Here is an 8,114-nt window from a genome sequence, read left to right on the forward strand (position 1 = left end):
TGTGCATCGGTCGGGTTGAGTCGTCCGATGCGCCATATGCGTTCAACGTGTCGATGTTCATGTGTCCTGCAGTTCACATTCTGACGCGCATTTAGCTGCGGTCTTCATCGATCCATGAGCCGAGTGATCCCCTGCCTAGGGTTTAACGTACACACCGAACTAGTTGATGAATGGAACCGAAGTCCATCCATCCATTATACACATACCAACACACAACTCTGGTTCCCTAGTACCACACTGCAGGCGCCCACGGCCCCGACGGATGCGGAGCCGAGCACGCCAAAGTGCGACTGTCGATCACCCCTTTGTGACACGACAATCAGTCAGTGTATAAGGTACCCGGTACTACCAAAGTGTGCATCTTTACTGACCTTCGCCGAGGCAGTGGTATGTGTATCCCTTTGAAAGAGTTGCTTTCGCTCAACTCTACCAAGTGTGCTACACCATCTTGTGGTTGTAGCGTGCGCGTCAGCATATTGTGCCGACGATGCGTTTGGCAACCTCACTCTCGGACTTGTTTGATGGGTAATGATATGTCCATTATACACAAACCAACACACAACTCTGGTTCCCTAGTACCACACTGCAGGCGCCCACGGCCCCGACGGTTGCGGAGCCGAGCACGCCAAAGTGCGACTGTCGATCACCCCTTTGTGACACGACAATCAGTCAGTGTATAAGGTACCCGGTACTGCCAAAGTGTGCGTCTTTACTGACCTGCGCCGAGTCAGTGGTATGTGTATCCCTTTGAAAGAGTTGCTTTCGCTCAACTCTACCAAGTGTGCTACACCATCTTGTGGTTGTAGCGTGCGCGTCAGCATGTGATGCCGACGATGCGTTTGGCAACCTCACTCCCGGACTTGTTTGATCGGTAATGATCCTTCCGCAGGTTCACCTACGGAAACCTTGTTACGACTTTTACTTCCTCTAAATCATCAAGTTCGGTCAACTTCGGCCGTGCCAACTGCAGCTCACGAAGGAACCGCGGAAGGTATGCCTCCAGAGACCTCACTAAATAATCCATCGGTAGTAGCGACGGGCGGTGTGTACAAAGGGCAGGGACGTAATCAGCGCTAGCTAATGACTAGCACTTACTAGAAATTCCAGGTTCATGGGGACCGTTGCAGTCCCCAATCCCAACTAAATGAGCATTTGGGTGATTTCCCGTTCCTCTCGGAATGGGGGCGCCTATTGGCGAGAACACGCTGCTGCCCACATTGTAGCACGCGTGCAGCCCAGAACATCTAAGGGCATCACGGACCTGTTATCGCTCACTCTCACCTTGCTAAACACAAGTTGTCCCGCTAAGCAGGGCAAACTAGTGCGACGACCGCCCGCGAAGGCGCCGCCGCCCCGTAACGTCAGGTGCGCCCGGAGGCACACTGCTGACAGCGTTCTAGTTAGCTTGTTTGAGTCGCGTTCGTTATCGGAATTAACCAGACAAATCATTCCACGAACTAAGAACGGCCATGCACCACTACCCTTAAATTTGAGAAAGAGCTCTTAATCTGTCTTACCTCGATAAGTTCGGACCTGGTAAGTTTTCCCGTGTTGAGTCAAATTAAGCCGCAAGCTCCACTTCTTTTTTTTTTTTTTAAATTGCATTCGTTTATTCATTTAAATTTATAAATGTTTTGCCGCGTTACTTATTTATAAACAATAAAAGATACAGAAACACGCATGAACAATTATAAAACGAATAAACCTCTCCATTGCCGGCGGCCTTCCCGACGGAGGCGTAGCCACCGGCTGCAATGGCGTCCCTGACTACATTTAGTAAGGGCACGCGCCCCGCCTAGCTATTCGTAAACGCAACATTAAAATGAAGGACTTACATTTACACGCCTAACATTAACGAAGCGGGCGTGCCCGCGGTTCGTCGAGTCTCCATTTCTCCTAATACTAACGATGAGTATGTACGCACACACACACATGCACACACATAATCACGCTAACACTTTGACGCTTACGGTGGGACAGAACAAACATCCGCACAAAACGTAAACGAACAAGACGGACCTAACTCTCACCGTGCACGCGCACGCTCTCTCTCCCACTGCTGGTCGGGTACGAACATCCGCACAAAGCGGACGACGCAAAATGCCGAACGTACCCGAACCGAGCGCACGCGCGCTCTCTCTCGCCCGACTGTGCTAGAACGAACGACCGCACAAAGCGGAGACGGCAAAATGCCGGTCTCGCCCGGTCGTGTTTTCGCACGCTCGCTGACTGGCCGATCGTTTCGGCCGTAACCGCTCCCACTCAACGCGTAGACGTGTTTGTGGTCGCGATGGCGGCTTCAACGTCGGCCGACATTAAGCCGCGATGGCGGTCCTGTCGCTCGTGGCGACGATGGCGTTCTCGCGCGCGCCTGTTGGCCCGTCGTCGGGCTAGCTCCTCCTCCGTCGGCGGTGCTCTACTTCGGCGAGTTCGTCCCGAACGCAATGGCGGCAATGTACCCGCGCGTAATTGGGCACGGTATTCCCGCTGCCGTTGGTTCCGCCTTAGCCGACGACGAAGTAACACTTCGGCCGATGGCGGAACCCGTTCGGGCCGAACTGGGCGTTGACTCTCCTGCTGCTGATTGGACGGGTGCTGTTGTTGGTCCATGTCCATCTCCCCGATGGCGGATGTCTGCCGTTGCCGGCGTCTTCGCCGTTGGCCAGCGTTTCTGGCTTCGCGGCGGACCTGTTGCCGAACGCGTTCCGCCAGCTCATTGGCGGAAACGATCCCGCCAGCGATGGCCGCGTTTTCGGCAACCTGCTGCTCCAGCCACCTTTGTTGTAGGAAGCTGCAGATTCGCCGTGCTGCCGTGGCCGTTCGCTGCCAAGCCTCCGGGCTCGACAGCAGAAAACGCTCCAGCTCATCGGGGGAAGTGACGACGCCGTCCGCGTCCGTCAGGAACTGCACTCTTATGTCGGCGAACCTCGGACAGTGGAACACCACGTGCTCTGCCGACTCCACGGTGTTGTCGGCGCAGAATGGGCAGGTCGGGGCAGAGGTGAAACCCATAGCATGTAGGTACTCCCGGAAGAAGCCATGTCCGGAGAGTACCTGGCTAAGAAAGAAATCAACCTCGCCGTGCTTCCTACCTACCCAGCCGGCAATATCCGGCAGCACGCGGTGAGCCCATCGTAGGAACCTGCTCGCGGTCGGATGAGCGGCATCCTGGTCCCACGATGTCTGCCACTGCCTGATGGTCGCCGAGTGCTCCAGCCGCTTAATCACCTCCTTGTCTATCAGCACCCGCCTCTGCAACGCCCGTTGATGCCTGGTATAGCACCGCGCGATCTCGTCCACCTGCAGGTGTAGCGGGACCAGTCCAGCCAGCACTACCGCCGTGTCGTAGCCGACGGTACGGAAGGTCCTGGCGACACCTTTCGCCAAAGGTCGCTGCAGCTGCTCCAGTTTCCGCCTGCACCACTGGAACTTCACCGCCTCCGCCCAGATGGGTGCCGCGTATCGGACAACCGAGTCCGCCACTGCTGCCAGCAGCCGGCGTTTAGCCATCCTCGGTCCGGCGTGGTTGGACATCACGCCGGTGGCCAGCTTCACCACACGGAGTGCCTTTGCGGTGGCCTTCTCGACGTGTGGCTTCCACGAGAGGTGGTCGTGAAGCATGACCCCGAGGTAGCGTATCGCCGGCTTCGAGCGGACCTCGACGCCGTTGATCACTACGGGCACCGCTGGATGGCCCCGACGCAGACTGGAGATGAGGACGATCTCCGTCTTTTCCGGGGCCAGCTGCAACCGATGTTGCTCCATCCAGGCGGAAATCGCTGCCACAGCTTCCTCTGCTACACCTGCCGCCTCCTCCGGTGTACACCCCTTGGCGAGTACTGCCAGGTCGTCCGCAAAGCCGATGACGGATGCACCTTCCGGCAGCTGCACTCCGAACACGCCGTCGTACAGGATATTCCACAGGGTGGGGCCCAGAATGGACCCCTGCGGAACACCTGCCGTTACTCGGCGTGTTACCGGACCGGAGCTGGTATCATACGTCAGCTCACGGTCGGAGAAGTACTCCTGCAGGATGCTGCGCAGTCCTGAGGGCACTCCTTTGGTCTGCAGCGCCAGTGCTATGGCCTGCCAGTCTGCGGAATTGAAGGCGTTACGGACGTCCAGAGCAACGACAAGCAGGCAGCGCTTGTCGCGTCTATTCGTTCGCCCGAAACTCATCGCAGATCTGGCGGCCTCCATCACCAGCCCAACCGCCTGAAGTGTCGACCGACCACGCCGAAAGCCGAACTGGTATTCGGAGAGGAGCGGCTCCGTCGGCATCTCGATGTGGTCGTTCAGGCGGTTCAGCAGTACTCGCTCGTACACCTTGCCGGGCGTGTCCAGCAACATCACCGGTCTCACCGATGACGGCTCGCCCGGGGGTTTTCCCGGTTTGGGAAGCAGCACCAGCTTCGCCTTCCTCCATTGCCGCGGGAAGCGGCCAGCATCCATCTGCTCCTGGAGGAGCCTCGCGAACGTCGTCGGATGCGCCCGGATGGCAGCCGAAAGGGCAGCGTTCGGCAGTCCATCCAGACCGGGCGCCTTCCGAGGGTTCAGGCCAGCTGCGATGTCGAGCAACTCCTGCTCCGTCACTGGCCTGATGTCGACGCCGTCCGATTCGATGGTAGGCCAGGCAACAGGGGGGTGGTTCGGGCACAGCGCGTCCACAATGCGCTGCAGAACGGCCGGATCGCGTTCTTGTGCGACGCGGCTCCCTCCGAGCCGTCGCAGGAGCTCCCCCTGCCACCTACCCGTCTCATCATCCTCCAGGTGTTGCAGAAACTCGTTGTAACGGTCCCGCTTGCTAGCCCGGATCTCAGCTGTCAGCAGCTGGCGGGCCTCCTGGTGCCGTGCAGAAGCTGTTCTGCGGGCTGCCGTGTAGCTAGTCGGTACCCTGCTGTACCGTTCCCAAGCCAGGCGGCAGTTCTCCCGTAGCCGGCCGATTTCTGGTGTCCACCAGTACGCCGGACGTCCTGTGTGGCCGACTGACGGGGAAACCTCCGCCATGATCTCGCTGCACGCCCGGCTCAGGGTTCGGGTCAGGCCCTCAGGGTCCGTGGCCTCCTCCACGAAGTTGGCTGCCCGCAACGCGATGTCGAACAGCTCCCGGCTAAACTCCTTTGCCCGCCAGCGTCTGCCCGCTGCTCTCACTGCTGGTGCTGCTTCTGCTCCCGTAGAGTTGCGGCTCGTTGCCGCCGGCCTTTCCCCCACCTCGAAGCGGATGTACCGGTGGTCGCTGAATGAGTAAGTTCCCAGCATCCTCCATTGCCTGTCGGGGTCCCCGACGAGGTCCTGCCTGCTGATGGAAGTACTGGCGAAGGCGACGTCCACAATGCTCGGGCGAGCGACGCCGTTCCCGAGGAAGGTGGCTTCCCTCCCCAGGTTCAGGACATCGAGCCCGAGACCCTCCGCCAGCTGTAGCAGTTCCTCGCCCTTCGCGTTGGTCCTGCTGCTGCCCCAGGCGCTATGCCAGGCGTTGAAGTCGCCGGCAAGCAACACTCGGGGGCGTCCTGAGGCGAGCACCTCAATGCGTTGCAGCATCTCGACAAACTGGGGAACCCCGATGCTTGGCGACGCGTAACACGCTATGATCGTGACGCCTGCCACGTCCGCCGCCACGATGCCGGGAAAACTCGAGCTCCAGATCCGCTGAACCGGGTGGGAGTATCCGCTCGCGACAATGGCCACCAGCCTGTCGCGGTCCACCACCCAGTTTGCGTTCCCGTCCGGAACCGAACTCAGCTCGCACACCACCATAACGTCCGCCCGCTCCGTCCGCATTGTGTGGAGAGCCAGGTCCTGCGCACTCCGACTCCTGTTGGTGTTAACCTGCAGGACCTGGAGGTGGCTCCCCACAGACATGCTTAGCGGCGGGGGGGAAGGTTAGCTCCCCTGCAGCCGTGCGCTGCAATTCGATGTGGTCCTCCACACCGAATGCAGCTAACCGCACTGCTGCAGCTGGCCGCCCGATGGCCAGGAGCTCCGCATCTGATGCAGCAGTTGCTGCGATCGGGCCCGACGCAGTCCGCTGCCATGTGGCCCCTTTCCAGGCACCGGAAGCAACGGCGCTTTGCCGCCTCCAGCCTGGGGGCCTCCTCCAGCCGACACGAGGAGTAGTCTATAATAAGGCGATCTTTTTGGAGCAGGGCTTCCGCTTCCACTCGCGGTAGCCGCACGCGGGCCCGCTTTGTGGCATCTGCCCGCTCCCAGATGCGAAGCGAGGCCACCGCTGGCTCCTTGGCGAGTGCCGCCTTCAACGCCTCCCTGATCGTCTCCTCCTCCGTGAGGTTGTCAACGTTTTTCAACACAACCTCCGCCATCTCCGTCAGGACCCTGGCGGATCCCAGCTCTCCCAGCGTGGACTGAATGCGGCTGCACAGCGCCGCCGAGTCCATGTCCCGTGCCAGCTCCATCCGAAGGTTCCCCTTCGGTGTCCGCTTGCCGATACGGATGCAGTGCTGGACATCCTCCAGGGCCGGGCTCGTCCGGATGGGTCGGTACATCTCGGCGAAGGAGACCCCCGTGCTGGGAACCACCAGAATGGCGTCTGGTCGTCGCCTTTCGTCCGCCGGTTTGCCTGTGCGGGGCGTTGGCTCTTGGTTGCTGGTTGCGGCCGCTGCCGCTGCTGAGGTGCAGCTGAAGGCTGGGCCTTTTGCCGCTTCCCCACAACGCCAACCACCTACCATGGCGTCACGGTAGGATTGCTGCTGCTGCCGCCTGGTTTCCGATGCCGGAAAGTCGTACGGCTGTTCAGGGGGCTTGGACCGCTGCCCGTGCCCGCTCCTCGCCCTCATCTGCGTCTCTTCCTCCTGGATCTCACGGCGCAGCTGCTCCTGCAGTTCCAGCAGGCGATGCTGGGCAGGACCCTGCGACTGGCGTGCCTCGGCTCTCTCCCTCTGCTGAGAGCGCCTGAGTGTCCTTTTGCTGGGCTGCAACTTGGAAGAGGCTTGGTTTCCAAGCGCACGCCATCGCTGAATCTCCAGCTGCACAACGGTTCGCACCCCCGTTCGATATATATCGAGCTCCGCACGGAGCCTCGAATTCTCCTCCTGGCTCTTTCGGTAAAGAGCGGTAAGCTCCTCGAGCTTCTCCAACACCCGCTCGTACTGCCGCGCATGTCTGTCCGACACTTCTGCCGTCGGAAAGCTGGTCGGCTCCGATGCGGCTGGTGCCAGCATCTCAGGAGACATAGACCTCCTCGGCGACGGCGTCGGGGCGGGGGCGGTACGCTTCCGCGCTCCCTCGTCCGGCTCTTCCAACGGGTTCTCGGGGCTGGCTTGGGTGCCCCCTGAGAGCTCCGTAGTGACGACATCGTTCCTGGCGACAATTCCAGGGGTGTCACCACTACGCGCGGAGAAAGTCTCCTTTCTTGTCTTGATGATTTCGGGGACCACCTCCACCGAATCATCGCTCTCTACTCCCGACATTATGCTGCTGCACGGTTCGTCGCTTTGTCCAGCGTTAAAGTCACTGGACACGTGCGCCTGGCCGGTATGCAGCCCGCATTGATTATAGCACGCTTGTTTGTGCGGAGCTTTTGGTTTGTGTCTCCGGAGAAACTTCCGCTAGTGCCCCATAGAGGGGCGGGTGGCATAGGGGGGAATTCTCCCAGGACAACAACCGGGATGACCGATGGTGTGCCCACTGTCCAGACGTCAAAACACGGCACGTCCCCTACGCACGCACTCACGACACAGCCAAGCCCTTACGTGCTAAGTTCACGTGCCCTTAGCACGTGGTATCTGCTTGCTGGTCAACGCACTTTTCCGCACTGTTTTTCACTGAATGTTTTCTTCCCTCGTTGGGGGTAATGTTTTATCACTGTTCCGCTACTGTCCGTAACAAAATACGTGCACAGCGGTGCGGGCTCCCTTCAACCGCACCGAAAGGGAGCGCTACGCTCGCACGCACTAACGGAACCACACACGCACCCTTGTCGTGGCCACACGCACCGGTGCACGACGCAATGTTTGTGTGCCAAATCGACGTTTTTCCACTGTTTTTCACCAAAACTTCACGGTGTTTGCGCAAAATATGTGTTCGTACACCACTCTAACAAATTTGCACCACCACTTTGTAAGTTTTTACACGAAAAACACTATATCATAAGGAGC

The 8,114-nt window shown here is 59.4% G+C and overlaps 1 non-coding gene across 1 annotated transcript in view; it reads right to left on the reverse strand.

The window, feature by feature from the left end:
- The window catches only part of LOC118516241, a 158-nt gene extending 15 nt beyond the window's left edge, over positions 1-143 (reverse strand). The window contains exon 1 of the ribosomal RNA XR_004907790.1: positions 1-143. This exon is cut by the window's left edge and continues 15 nt beyond it. This is a non-coding gene — a ribosomal RNA (5.8S ribosomal RNA).
- Positions 144-8,114: the final 7,971 nt, after the last annotated feature.

Source organism: Anopheles stephensi, unplaced genomic scaffold, assembly GCF_013141755.1.
Source record: "Anopheles stephensi strain Indian unplaced genomic scaffold, UCI_ANSTEP_V1.0 ucontig251, whole genome shotgun sequence".
NCBI classification, from domain to species: domain Eukaryota; kingdom Metazoa; phylum Arthropoda; class Insecta; order Diptera; family Culicidae; genus Anopheles; species Anopheles stephensi.